At 44.9% G+C, this 15,627-nt stretch overlaps 1 protein-coding gene across 2 annotated transcripts in view; it reads right to left on the bottom strand.

The window, feature by feature from the left end:
- Window positions 1–15,627, bottom strand: part of LOC110532724 (attractin-like protein 1) — a 322,954-nt gene that overhangs the window by 197,736 nt on the left and 109,591 nt on the right. The gene's annotated exons all lie outside the window — the stretch shown is intronic.

A 15,627-nucleotide genomic window follows, 5' to 3' on the forward strand; every position in this document is an offset into this window, starting at 1 on the left:
TCCCCTCTCTCACAGCCCTAGTGGGAACTATCATACAGTACACTATAAACACTCCATCAAACATACCTAAACAACTCCCACACTTCCAGAACCAAAACAGCCATAACCAGATCATCTTTCATACACACAGGCATCCCAAGATGAAACACATTCATACCCATAACAGAAAAGTCGAAATATATTTTCAGCTATACCGAATTTGCATTTTCCGTTTTTGAGAAGAGTAAGACATGGGATTTCGCCAGTTGGAATTATTCCTAACTATACAGACAGTGTAGGAATAGTTGAACACCGCATACAATACTCTGACTCAAGGTAGGCATTATGAATGTTCCAACATTCAGGCTCTGTGTAGATGATGTATCATACAGTACATTGTCTAAATCTGGTAGTAGCCACAATGAAAACTGTAGAATAAACAATCATTGGCCCAGTGCAGGTATAAGTCTGTACAGTAGATTTGATTTGGACCTCTTTTAGTCCTTATTTAGACTAATCTTCCAAGAGTCCTTAAACTTTAAAATACAATTTATAATACGAACACATTTTCACATATAACACACTGTTAAAAACAGACATAACACACTAACATATTGACCCGATAAATACTCAGTCTAAGAAGATATTGATTCTTCATCTACCACAACTTTCCTATGTATTATATTTAAATGGTTTAAATCGAAATTGAAATGTTATTTAGCCTATTTCTCTTTTCTGTCTGGATAACATAGATGGTGGACAATCTATTCCTAGTATTTACTGAATGTCTGTCTCTTACCAACTGAATACTGTTGTGAATAGAATTTGGCTGTTTTAAATGGTGTATATTATGAAATAAAATAAGCATGTTTTTTTCAATTATCTTATCGATTGATGACCAACAAATAACACTGTGCATGACTGCAACAGAAGAACCATATCTCCACCTTAAAACAATCCTTGCTGCTTTGTTCTGTGCATTCTGCAGCCTCCTAACTTGATGATGCATTTCCCCAGACCACAGAACAGTAGTTCACCTGACTCTCAATTAATGCTTGTGTTATTTGCGTAAGAATCTTTCCTGGTAAATATTTAGCTATCCTTCTGATTATGCATGCTGTTTTCATTTTTTTTACATAGATTAGTTATTTGAGATGACCATGATAAGCAGGTGTCTAGCTGCACTCCTAGTAGTTTGGTTTCTGCCACTTCCTCAATTTGTACTTCCACAAAACGTAATTGTATCCCATGCTGTGTTGACCTTTTCCTAGTGGAACAGACCAACATAACTTTGGTATTCTTGGTGTTTAAAAGAAGTTTTTTCTGGAAAACCCTCTCCCTGATATTCTCCAAAACTCCTTGTAAAGCTTTCTGTACCTGTTGAACAGATTGTCTTGCTGTATAAATTGTAGTATCATCTGCAAATATAGTAGCTTGAGTTTCAGATAAGGCATAAGGAAGGTCGTTGGTATATATACTGCTCAAAAAAATAAAGGGAACACTAAAATAACACATCCTAGATCTGAATGAATGAAATATTCTTATTAAATACTTTTTTCTTTACATAGTTGAATGTGCTGACAACAAAATCACACAAAAATTATCAATGGAAATCAAATTTATCAACCCATGGAGGTCTGGATTTGGAGTCACACTCAAAATTAAAGTGGAAAACCACACTACAGGCTGATCCAACTTTGATGTAATGTCCTTAAAACAAGTCAAAATGAGGCTCTGTAGTGTGTGTGGCCTCCACGTGCCTGTATGACCTCCCTACAACGCCTGGGCATGCTCCTGATGAGGTGGCGGATGGTCTCCTGAGGGATCTCCTCCCACACCTGGACGTAAGCATCCGCCAACTCCTGGACAGTCTGTGGTGCAACGTGGCGTTGGTGGATGGAGCGAGACATGATGTCCCACATGTGCTCAATTGGATTCAGGTCTGGGGAACGGGAGGGCCAGTCCATAGCATCAATGCCTTCCTCTTGCAGGAACTGCTGACACACTCCAGCCACATGAGGTCTAGCATTGTCTTGCATTAGGAGGAACCCAGGGCCAACCACACCAGGATCTGAGGATCTCATCTCGGTACCTAACGGCAAACAGGCTACCTCTGGCGAGCACATGGAGGGCTGTGCGGGTCCCCAAAGAAATGCCACCCCACACCATGACTGACCCACCGCCAAACTGGTCATGCTGGAGGATGTTGCAGGCAGCAGAACGTTCTCCACGGCGTCTTCAGACTCTTATGTCTGTCACATGTGCTCAGTGTGAACCTGCTTTCATCTGTGAAGGGCACAGGGCGCCAGTGGCGAATTTGCCAATCTTGGTGTTCTCTGGCAAATGCCAAACGTCCTGCACGGTGTTGGGCTGTAAGCACAACCCCCACCTGTGGACGTCGGGCCCTCATACCACCCTCATGGAGTCTGTTTCTGACCGTTTGAGCAGACACATGCACATTTGTGGCCTGCTGGAGGTCATTTTGCAGAGCTCTGGCAGTGCTCCTCCTGCTCCTCCTTGCACAAAGGCGGAGGTAGCGGTCCTGCTGCTGGGTTGTTGCCCTCCTACGGCCTCCTCCACTTCTCCTGATGTACTGGCCTGTCTCCTGGTAGCGCCTCCATGCTCTGGACACTACGCTGACAGACACAGCAAACCTTCTTGCCACAGCTCGCATTGATGTGCCATCCTGGATGAGCTGCACTACCTGAGCCACTTGTGTGGGTTGTAGACTCCGTCTCATGCTACCACTAGAGTGAAAGCACCACCAGCATTCAAAAGTGACCAAAACATCAGCCAGGAAGCATAGGAACTGAGAAGTGGTCTGTGGTCCCCACCTGCAGAACCACTCCTTTATTGGGGGTGTCATGCTAATTGCCTATAATTTCCACCTGTTGTGTATTCCATTTCCAGTTGTTTAAGTGTTCCCTTTATTTTTTTGAGCAGTGTATTTAATAAAGAAGTGGGCCAAGGCAACTGCCTTGCGGTATTCCACAGTTTAAAGCATGAGGGAAAGAAAATTAACCATTGATATAGGTAGACTGTTTCCTGTCAGTTAGATATGACTGTACCCAATTCAATGCAACCTCCTTAAAACAATAATGCATTTATTTTGTCAAAATATTTTAATGTTCCACTAAATCAAATGCTGCACTACAAAGTAGACTACATTGTCAAACTTCCAAATTGTCTAGTATGTGTTGTGTAACAGTGGGTTGACTCCTGTAGGCTGTACTGTACAGACAGGGAGCAGCCTGCAGGACTGTAGAGTGCCTCTCCTCTCTGTGCAGAGCAGACACTGAGCTGATTTATGGCTAAATTAGGATCTCTATGAATGTACTCACATTATAGGAGTAGAGTAGTGTGCTTCAGAGGCTGCTGTTCAGGCACTTAGACAGATATGTGACACTATACCACTACAGCAGGGCCTACTGTAGATATAACAAAAACACACACACGGCTATGCTTGCAGAAACACGCATAAAGTGTAGAGTGTAAATATACAGATGCATATTAGCGGACTCATAGCCGACCATCACTTTACTCTTGTTTTTCCAAACTGTGGTTGTCTACAGGAACTGCTTCTAAACTAAAGAGCTTAGAGCAGTTCTCAACAGCGGACACGTTTATACACAGCAGCAGGAGAAAGCCCAAAGCATCTTTTATAAGATCCACAATTCTCTTCAGAAGACACAAAGGAACACTGTGACATGATGCAGCTCACACTTCTGAGCCCAGTTCTGAGACAACACAATGTGATAGGCTAGCTGATTGGCTACAGTGGCAGGGCTGACACTCCAGAGTCTTCCATACTGCACTCTGGTCCTGTGAGACTTGACAAATCTTAGTGCAGTGGTCACCAATCGGTCGATCAAACATTTCTGTAAAAAAAGGGTTGGGTTCTCCTACATTCCTACTTCCTTTTTTAATTTGGTTTGCGCTGATGGTGGTAGGTGCATTTGATTCAGCAGCCCTAGCACCAGGAAGGCAAAGTGTTCCCATATTGAACCATTTCATGTGTCTAAAGGAAGAACTCTGGCTATGAGCAAATCAAGTGCAAGGCCTACCGCTGGCCAATCAGATAGCTCAGATCACGGTGTCTGCACAGTTTCCTCGAGCCATATACTGTGAAAAGAAGCCTCGAAAGCACAGCAAAGTTGATGATAATGTGAGATTTCAAAACGTTTAAAACCATGACTAGAGAGAGACTCAACGACTACAGCAAAGAGCTGCTGTTTTTATTAATAAGATCATGTTTAAGTTATTCGTTACTGTCAACGCTTTGTTCAACAGTTTTATGAGCCATAAAATGTGCATTCTCCCTACTAATACTCACGCTATAACCAGCACTGCAGCTGCAATGAAGGAGTATAGCAAAGTGTTTCATTAAGCCTCCGTTGTTATTATTAGAGGCCTGTCTTTAATATCAAGGAGTATTTCACTTTCTCTGGTCATAGGAGTAACATGAATTGGTGCATGAGGCAGAAATAATGCAGTGTGACTTGAGTTTTGCCATCAGCTGGAAGACTGTGTCCCCTTTTCTCAGTGGAGGGAGAGCGGAGGGACGGTGAGTCTGGTGAGAGGAGGGACGGTGAGTCTGGTGAGAGGAGGGAGAGTGGAGGGACGGTGAGTCAGGTGAGAGGAGGGAGAGCAGAGGGACGGTGAGTCTGGTGAGAGGAGGGAGAGTGGAGGGACGGTGAGTCAGGTGAGAGGAGGGAGAGTGGAGGGACGGTGAGTCAGGTGAGAGGAGGGAGAGCGGAGGGACGGTGAGTCTGGTGAGAGGAGGGAGAGTGGAGGGACGGTGAGTCAGGTGAGAGGAGGGAGAGCAGAGGGACGGTGAGTCTGGTGAGAGGAGGGAGAGTGGAGGGACGGTGAGTCAGGTGAGAGGAGGGAGAGCGGAGGGACGGTGAGTCAAGTGAGAGGAGGGAGAGCGGAGGGACGGTGAGTCAAGTGAGAGGAGGGAGAGCGGAGGGACGGTGAGTCAGGTGAGAGGAGGGAGAGTGGAGGGACGGTGAGTCAGGTGAGAGGAGGGAGAGCGGAGGGACGGTGAGTCTGGTGAGAGGAGGGAGAGTGGAGGGACGGTGAGTCAGGTGAGAGGAGGGAGAGCAGAGGGACGGTGAGTCTGGTGAGAGGAGGGAGAGTGGAGGGACGGTGAGTCAGGTGAGAGGAGGGAGAGTGGAGGGACGGTGAGTCAAGTGAGAGGAGGGAGAGTGGAGGGATGGTGAGTCAGGTGAGAGGAGGGAGAGCGGAGGGACGGTGAGTCTGGTGAGAGGAGGGAGAGCGGAGGGACGGTGAGTCTGGTGAGAGGAGGGAGAGCGGAGGGACGGTGAGTCAGGTGAGAGGAGGGAGAGCGGAGGGACGGTGAGTCAGGTGAGAGGAGTGAGAGCGGAGGGACGGTGAGTCTGGTGAGAGGAGGGAGAGCGGAGGGACGGTGAGTCTGGTGAGAGGAGGGAGAGCGGAGGGACGGTGAGTCAGGTGAGAGGAGTGAGAGCGGAGGGACGGTGAGTCTGGTGAGAGGAGGGAGAGCGGAGGGACGGTGAGTCAGGTGAGAGGAGGGAGAGCGGAGGGACGGTGAGTCTGGTGAGAGGCAGCCTCACCGCTGCTTCCTCCCTCCCCTCAGACTGACCATCAGATCCAGGCACAAAATATAGATTTATATATTATTATGCTCATTCAGCTGTGCCGAGTGAGATTCACAAAGGATCTTGGCTCAGAAAAGGTTGGTGACCACTGTCTTAGGGTGTGAGTCCTTATAGTGCAACACCGTGTGGTGTATGCTGGCATACAGGTAGCACTGGCTTCTAATGAAATACACTGCCAGTCCCTCTGCCAGTCCCTCTGCCAGTTCCTCTGCCAGTTCCTCTGCCAGTTCCTCTAGGACCCTTCTTTCGCTAAAGTTAACTTGTGGCTGAGTTCTCAAAATGAAAGGAAAATCTGTCATGGTATACAAAAGTGTCTTTGAGTTAAAAAGGAATTGCAGAATGCATTGATGTGATTCAATAAAACGATTAAGCCTCAATTTCATTTGAAGACAAACCCAGAGATTTTTCTGCCATTAAAATCCAGCCCAAGCATTTTCCTGGGCCAATTAAGTCCAAAGTGAAAGAAATTAATAATAAAGTATGTAGACAGTGTATTGTACCTGTATATAAAACAATTATATAATCTTTGAGAATAACAATCACCAAAATAAAAAGCTAGACAGTCATGGAGAAATGAAAATTCCAAAAACAATAAATTTAGCAGTAATGATTTGCGCAAAATAACACAGTATTAGCCATGGCAAAATGGATAGAGTTGCAAGAAATTTGCTTTAAAACTGTAAATTGTTCTCCCAGCTCCATGGTAGAATACTGTATTTAGAATCACAGGAAATTATCATTAAAACTGCAAACATTTCTCTCCGCTAGAATTGCAGGAAATGGGCTTAAAAATGCTAAAATGTCTCTACAACGCCAACATGGGGCCTCTAAATTTTATCTCTAAAATGTGGCCGCCGCAACGGGTCGACCGTGCCCATTGCCACGCCCCCTGCCACGCCCACCACCTAAGCCTCATATTGAACCATAAAAAAACCTGCTGTAACCATCTGGGAGGTCAGCAGTGCCTGCCCGTTTAAAGCCTTGCCTGTTAAAATCAGCCATCGATTCAGGCCAGAGTATCCAGGTGAGTGGACTATCATAAATTGGTCAATTAAGCACTCCTTTCTAGCCTTCCAGGACTAGAGTTGAAGTTACCTGCTGGAAACTGATTTGTTTCTAACCAGGTGGAACAGTATCCTAATGCCTTATATGCTCCCTGGCTAGATCAATAACATTTACATTGGGTGTGCCTGCGTTCGGCTGCTCATCCTTTCATTTAACATGGCATGTGTCACTGCTAGTTCTTTACCACATTAAAACCTGCCTTGATTGAGGATGCCGTGGAAACAGTATTGCATTGGGAGCCACTAAACTGCGATGCCTGGGAGAGAAGTGAGTTGACGTGAAAAAACATCACAAAACACAAAAATAAGATGGAATTTAAAAAAATATATATATATATTCTTATTCTTTTTTAACTCTCCTCTAACCGACGAGGGGATTTAATATAAATCATATTTCCTCTTCCTTGTGGAGACTACAATTTCTCACCCCACTACATTCTGCGTTTGTGCATAGAAACAGCAGATCTAATGCACAAACACTACAGTAGTGTGTGTGTGTGTGTGGTTGTTTTATTTGTGTTACATAGTGAGCAAAGTAGTGAGCTGGAATCTTGATCCTAGTACTTTGGTCGTCAAGTAATTTTTTTTAATGGATGGCCAAGATTTCATAGTAATACACTGAACAAAAATATAAGCGGAACATGCAACAATTTCAATGATTTTACTGAGTTACACTTCATATGAGGAAATCAGTCCATTGAAATAAATGCATTAGGCCCTAATCTATGGATTTCACATGGCTGGGCAGGGGCGCAGCTGTTGGAGGCAGCTTATGGCAGAAGCTCTGGTGGACATTCCTGCAGTCAACATGCCAAATGTAAACTGCCTCAAAACTTCAGACATCTGTAGCATTGTGTAGAACAAAACTGCACATGTTAAGAGTGGCCTTACTGTCCCCAGCACAAGGTGCACCTGTGTAATGATCATGCTGTTTAATCAGCTTCTTGATATGCCACACCTGTCAGGTGGATGGATCATCTTGGCAAAGAAAAAATGCTCACTAAGAGGGACGTAAACATATGTTTTTGTGCCTATGGAAAATGTATTTCATTTCTGCTCATAAAACATGGGACCAACACTTTACATGTTCAGTTTATATTTTTGTTCAGTATAGTTCAAATAAATGCACTTATTTTAAATGCTGATTTACTATTCACCTCACAAGATAAAAGATAAAGCAACATAACTGCATTCCAAAAGGAGGAAAACATTACTGCACTGACCACTCTCACATAACTCTCTCTACCCCCGCTAATGTCCTCTCTACTCTCCCCAATCCCCTCCACCCCCCATCTCCTCCATTCCATGTCTATTTTAAAATGTGATGAGCTGACTCCTGGCTGCTACCCTTCATCCCAAAACCATATTCTTTCCCCTTTCCTTTTCCTCATAGGAATGGCTGAACAAACCAGAGGTAACTATTTCTACTGCAGGAGATGTAGGAACCACCAGGCTGATATACTGCAGGCTAAAGAGTCTATAGGCTGAGACTTTTATACACCAGGGTGGAGGGATTTAATAAGGCTGTGACGGGACAACGGCCCACTGAGACATAGACTCCAGTAGATTCATGTTGAACCTAACACCACAGTACTGTTGAGGTGTCCAAAGCCTTGCATGCAGGCATTAACATTATGGACTTTGATTTGAAGAGGTGTTGAAACAATGCTAATGTGCTAGTAGCACACGTATACCCGAGTACACAGTACACTGAGTACACGTATACCCAGTACACAGTACACTGTGTACACGTATACCTTAGAACACAGTACATACCACTATTCAATCTGAGAAGGGTTCAGTCTGCCCAGAGTTCTGTCAGGAACAGGAATGAGGTATTCAAGCTACTTTTACTAGCCAAGAGAACAGGTGAGACTTCCTGCCACCCCTGCAGTAACTATATCTGGAGTATAGTTGGTGAGCAGGAGGACAGTAGCCTAGTGCGGCAGGGTAGCCTAGTGGTTAGAGCGTTGGACTAGTAACCGGAAGGTTGTGAGTTCAAACCCCCGAGCTGACAAGGTACAAATCTGTCGTTCTGCCCCTGAACAGGCAGTTAACCCACTGTTCCCAGGCCGTCATTGAAAATAAGAATTTGTTCTTAACTGACTTGCCTGGTTAAATAAAGGTAAAATAAAAAAAAATAAAAAAAATAAAATAGATGTGATACAAGTCAACATAAAGCTGTGCAGGTCTCCTCTAGTGCTTCATCTCCCCAGGTCAGCCTTCCGACCTCTCCATAGGCCTTCCAGCAAGTGACAAGTTCAAAGAATCATATAATGAATAAAATAATTGAATTGGGCCCAGGGATTTTCTTCCTTCACGTAGAATTTGAAACGTGGCAGCATTTTGCAGTCGCTTACTGTACTGGTTATTATACTGTACTGGTTGGTGTTGGTGGCAGGCAGTATGGTGTTCAGGACAGCCTGAACATAGTCAGCAGACACACAGCCTCCTCTGTGCTGCTGAACAGATGTGTTGGCACACAGCATAACATACCTCATACACGTATGATGTAAAAAGATCAAATCATGGAATCAAAACCAGCAAAACTGTATGTGCTGGCAGAGGGACTGACTATAAGGCATCGACCCGCTTCTCTGAATGTGAGGGTTCAATACTATATTTTTGATTTAATAGAGTCCTACTAAATCTCTACGTCCGGTTGACAGAGGACCTTGAAGATTTCATGGCATCATGGCAGACGGCACACAGGTAATTGTAGAGCGGTCTGTCAGTAAAGAGCACGACCTTCACAAAGCCGTCAGTGATGAAGGTAAACCTAATAACCCATGTGGATCACAAATGAAGCCTGGCTAAACATGATTAAGTGTCACTGAGCTTTGCCTACATGACATGTTAAGAGGGGCAGCTAGATGCCCAGTGAGCCCTAATGGAGGATGTCAGAAAGACAATATGGAGGAGATGATGGACATGAATGGAGAGAGGAGGGGCATGTGGTTCTGATCCTTCTCATGTTGATCTTTGTCTGAAAACAGGGCCAATAATCAATTACCTTGTTTTTTTGCTAGATTTTTGTTTTTAATCAAGCTATTAGTCTAATCCTCTCTCTTTTGGAAGGATATCATTTTCTGCCCACTTCATATATCTCAACCCTACAGACCTGCTATCTTAATTTGATCACTTTGTCGTCACAGACAATTTTTATAATCCACATGTCCTGCACACTGTGATTTAGCACATAGTTCCTAAAAGGCTACTTGAAACGGGACAGGTGCACACATCAAATGCCACACAGGTGATATGTTATCATGAACAAGTACACATGCCACTTCATACACAAAACTCACCACACACACACAGGGAGACTTTTCCAAGTAGCTTCTTCACAGTGTCTAGATAAAACAACAAAAATAGACCTCACAACCTCCATATGTGGCTGTCCACCCACACGACCTTCCGGGTTCGGTTTGCAACCATAAGCACCTTAGAATCCATGAATTTCTACTGTGAGCGAGAAGGCTTCTCCCCTGGACCTGAGGAGTGCTCGCAACAATATGTCTGGGTGGAATTACAGGTCTAGCTCACATCCAGATCCTCCTATGTGTGGGAGGTAGCACCGATGGGAGTGTTGGCGTTTCCATTCCAGCTCTCCATCTAATTAAACATCTTCAACAGAAAGTTAGAAGCAGACAGGAGTGGTGCTAAATAGCAGCTACATCTTTCCTCACCCCCAGGATATATTTAGCATGTATACGTCTCTCTAAAGCCCAGATGTATAAACTATAGCTATTTAATGCATAGCATGAACCCTTCTGAGAACTAATTATTTTCTGCTGAAGAGGGTTGGGTTCGGTCTTTCATCTTGCCATGGCTAGATTGTGAGGAGTCTGCAGTTTTAGATAAGAGGGACTTGCTATTCTGGGCTTAATGATCTTGTAAGGTTAAGGGTTATGAAGGTAGGTAAGGCTTGACCTCTGACATCTTGGTCTTGAATATACAGTGTAGAGCGGCAGAGTGAGTGACATGCAGGCCTACTCTCCACACTCTGTTAAACTTGACTTGGGGTTTAGCATGGTAGCGAGACACATAATAACTCCCACCACTCCACACTTCAGCTTGGCTCAGTAACAGGTGTGTAATCCTATAGCTGAACTTTAATGTACTTTTAAGGCAGTAGGAGACAGATCAGAGCCATAAGAGTGTGTGTGCCTGTGGCCAGAAATAGGGCCTCTGAAGGGGGGGGATGACTGGATACCGCTGAGACTGTTGGGAAGGGTGCCCTACCGCCATGGACCTTCTTGAAGCAGGTGCACACACACACACACACACACACACACACACACCAGATTTGGGCACATAATGTAGGCATTAATACATACAGTTCAGGGTTTCCGTTAGCCAGTAATAGGGAGTAATAGTCTTATGGGGGGAGAAGAAAAAATCGAATTGCGAAAAGATGCTTTTAGCCTCTTCTGTTAGGAAAGTGTGGCCCCGGACACTTCACCGGCAGCATTCATTGATTCATTGATGTAAATATATTTGACTGGTCATGCTTATCGGTCTACAGGTTCATTTGCAGGTTAATTTAGTGGAATTAAATTGGTGCGTGTATATGTAGGCCTATCTTATTTATCCTACGCGTAAAGCACACAGATACAACATCTGTCAGACAGTGCAAGAGCTGTTGCTCCAGCATCTCAAACAGCAAATACAAAGTTAACGGAAGGCAGGCTTCATCAGCGCATCACACACCCCTTTACAATGAGGCAGTATGCATTGAGAAAACATATACTTTAATTGTTGGAAACCTGAATGTTTTACTACATATTATGAGGCATGTATTTTTTTTTTGCTACAAAGTAGCCTGGCCAAAATCAGACCATATCTGTGGTGGTAATTATTTTATATCAACTTTATTTCATTGTCTAGTAGCCATAGGCAAAATCCTAGTCCTATTAGCAACCCATGCTAGTTCTTGCATATAAGATCTCCACTCTTTCAAAATTTCTAAAGGATATTTTCATCTCTGTCACATGAAATAACTCGTTTTTGACAACTGTGTTTTCCTGCTAATTGCATTATGGGAAAAAACATTAGCACATAGCCTACTGCCTTGTGCACATTTCTGCACTTATAATGTGAAATAATAGTTTATCAATATTTTAAGCTAAATGTTCTGATCTGTTGCATCAGCCTCATTGCTTAAAAAAAAAAAATGTGGCCAAGACCTACTGATTGTATGAATTTGGGATATATTGACCCACAACTGTCCCAGAGTCTGTCTGGAATAGGCTATTTCTTTCTCGACAAGCTGACCAATAGAATAGGTCAACTTTTCTACTATGGCAAGAGTAGATTGACAAAGGCTAGTGATTTTGCTGTTCGTTACTCGTCTTGTTGGCTGAGGAAAACTAAATGAACATCTCGCATCTCGGCTGCGACCAGGAGACCCATAATTGGCCCAGTGTCGGTTGGGTTAGGGGATGATTTAGCCGGCAGGGACATTCTTGTCCCATCGCGCACTAGCAACTCCTGTTGCGGGCCGGGCGCAATGCACGCTGACACGGTCGCCAGGTGTACGGTGTTTCCTCCGACACATTGGTGCGGCTGGCTTCCGGGTTAAGCGGGAATTGTATCAAGAACCTGTGCGGCTTGGCTGATTTGTGTTTTGGAGGACACATGGCTCTCGACCTTTGCCTCTCCCGAGTCTGTAAGGGAGTTGCAGCGATGGGACAAGACTGTAACTACCAATTGGATATAATGACATTTAGGAGAAAAAGGGGTAAAAAAAAAAAAGATAACTGAAGGACCGTACATCTTTGCATCTCAAATTGCATCTTCTGTTAATATGAATTACCATCATCTAATTGGGATTCCTGTCATTCTGAGAACCGTGGGTGAAAGCCCTAACCAGGTTACACATCCAATGCATATGGGTCCGGCAAATTTCTCAAATGTCCGGTAAATTAAACGGAAACGGAAACCCTGGTACAGAATGTATACTGACTCAAACATACCTATACACTTATATGCATTTTAAACACACTGTATATATCTGTTCACGTACACATAAACAAAACACACCTACACAGTGCTTACTAATGGGAGGTCAGCGGAGGAGGGCACAGTGAGTGCCTAGTCAGTGGGCTATTTTACAGAGGCACCAGAGCAACTACATCTCTAGAACAGCTGCAACTGTCTAATCCATCAGAATGGGTGAGCAGGAGGGAGGACAAAACCCCGTGCTGAGCTGAGGTCCTGATAATGGAGTCCCACCCTCACCACCCTCTGGTAGAGTGTGTGCGTGCACACACACGTAGACAGGGACACACACAGATAAAAGCTGTCCTGCTGTCTACTCCCTCCCTCTCACTGCAGGATACACATGAGCTGGCTGTTCATGGATTCACACACAACAGCATCCTCCCACACTGAACATGACAGACACTCATTTATACCCCGCCAAGGCACTGCCAGAGGGTGGGTGGGTGTGTGTGTGTGTGTGTGTGTGTGTGTGTGTGTGTGTGTGTGTGTGTGTGTGTGTGTGTGTGTGTGTGTGTGTGTGACAGAGAGAGAAAGAGAGAGACCAAGAGAGTGGGAGAAAGAGAGAGATCCAAACAAATCGAGAAAGGGTGTTAAAGTAGGCTGCTCCTGCCTTTATGAAAGACAACAAGACAACTCTGGTGGGACACTGAGATGTGAAAGGTTAGAGGGCAAGGTTAGAGGGCAAGCAAACAACAACACAAAAGGAGTTTATGAATCCCCTCAGGAGGCATCGAGAGCACGAAAACACACACAAAAAAAATTCAGGGTTGGAGACCATTAAACAAACAAACTGTTTAAACAGGCAGAAAGAGAGAACGAGACACTAATACAGACAGACAGACACCAAGACAGACAGACAGACAGACACCAAGACAGACAGACAGACACCAAGACAGACAGACAGACACCAAGACAGACAGACAGACAGACAGGCACCAAGACAGACAGACAGACAGACAGACACCAAGACAGACAGACAGACACCAAGACAGACAGACAGACACCAAGACAGACAGACAGACAGACAGACACCAAGACAGACAGACAGACACCAAGACAGACAGACAGACACCAAGACAGACAGACAGACAGACACCAAGACAGACAGACAGACACCAAGACAGACAGACAGACAGACAGACACCAAGACAGACAGACAGACACCAAGACAGACAGACAGACACCAAGACAGACAGACAGACAGACAGACAGACAGACAGACACCAAGACAGACAGACAGACACCAAGACAGACAGACAGAGACACCAAGACAGAAAGCGAGAGAGAGAGAGAGACAGAAAGCGAGAGAGAGAGAGAGAGAGAGAGAGACAGAAAGCGAGAGAGAGAGAGAGATACAGAAAGCGAGAGAGAGAGAGAGAGAGACAGAAAGCGAGAGAGAGAGCGAGAGAGAGAGAGACAGAAAACGAGAGAGACAGACAGAAAGCGAGAGAGAGACAGACAGACAGAAAGTGAGAGAGAGACAGACAGACAGAAAGTGAGAGAGAGACAGACAGAAAGCGAGAGAGAGACAGACAGAAAGCGAGAGAGAGACGGACAGAAAGCGAGAGACAGACAGGCAGGTTGGACACGTGTAAAGACAGGGTCTGAGGGGGACTAGGTGGCTGAAGGGGCTCTACCAAGAGCCTATAATGGAATTCACCAGGCTAGCACAGCATGCCATTTCCAAAAGCAATAAACAGCATTTTAATTGAACTCTGCAGTGCTGGCTTTAGGAAGAAAGGGAGAGGGAGAAGGCGAGAGAAACTGAAAGAACAACAACCATCAGCTTGCTGGGGCTCCCTGGATGACTTTTGTGTGACTGTATGCCTACAGTGCAGTTAGTGGAAAAAAAACACAAAGTCAGACTTATTAAGCTGCCACTTGTCCAGAGCAAAAATAATACGTTTTCAGAAGAGTGATACACAAGCACAACCACAGCTTTAAGGAGAAACAGATCAGTCATGGCTACCACAACAAGAGATCTAATGCTTACCGTGGTACATTGCATCAACCAGGTTTACTGTAGCTCCCGCAACACTGGCTGTCTTACTTTGTTTTGGTATTGTAACAGAAAGTGTCTGGTATTGTCTGGTATTGTATGTTTTGGTCTTGTACAGTAAATTCCCTCACCAAGCTCTATCAAATCACTTCTCCAACCCCTACACAACATGTCATGTCACAAGGCTGGTCTGTCTTTCAAAAGTCAATTGACATGCACAGCCCACCACAGGCTCGTCTCTCCCTCTCAGTACTCCAAGTCCCAGAGAGAGGTCTCCTGCAGCGAGTCAAACCAAGCTAGACTGGGCAGGGTTAAGCTAGACAGGGCGAGCAGACGGTTTCAGTGTCTACAAGGTGAACCTGTCAGTGATAGACTTGGAAGGCTATTCTCATAGCGTATGTGAAAACACACACTCCTTCAAAACACACACACACATAGCCCCCCTGTCACATTGTACAAGGTCAGCTCTTCATCGGTCATGGGGACACCAGACTGGGTAATCTCTCCTCCTCCATCTCCCCCTATCCTTCTATTCTCCATTCTTACAAGGGCAGCTCTGAGCACCTCATATTTTAAACTTGATGACGGTCTCTCTCAATCTCTCTCCCCGTCTCTCTCCCCGTCTCTCAAGGATCAGATCAGTGACTTAAGGCCCATGTAAATCCATCTATTCTGTAAAACTGAGGAGTGAACCAGACTCTATAGGCACAGTCCTCAGGAGTCAGCCTGGTACACAAGCAAAGGTGGTATGACGGACAGACGGTAGTTAATAAATTGCATTTAATCATGACAGCGTTAAACCTATTAGAGAGAGAGAGGGTGATGGAGGGAGGAGAGAGACAGAGGAGGAGAGAGAGGAGAGGAGAGAGGGGGGAGGCGTCTATCAAACATGTTCGTCGCCAGTCATCTCCAAGATATAAGAAAATGATTAAGAGGGATT

This window comes from Oncorhynchus mykiss, chromosome 1 (assembly GCF_057628025.1).
Source record: "Oncorhynchus mykiss isolate SJ-2025 chromosome 1, ASM5762802v1, whole genome shotgun sequence".
Lineage (NCBI taxonomy): Eukaryota > Metazoa > Chordata > Actinopteri > Salmoniformes > Salmonidae > Oncorhynchus > Oncorhynchus mykiss.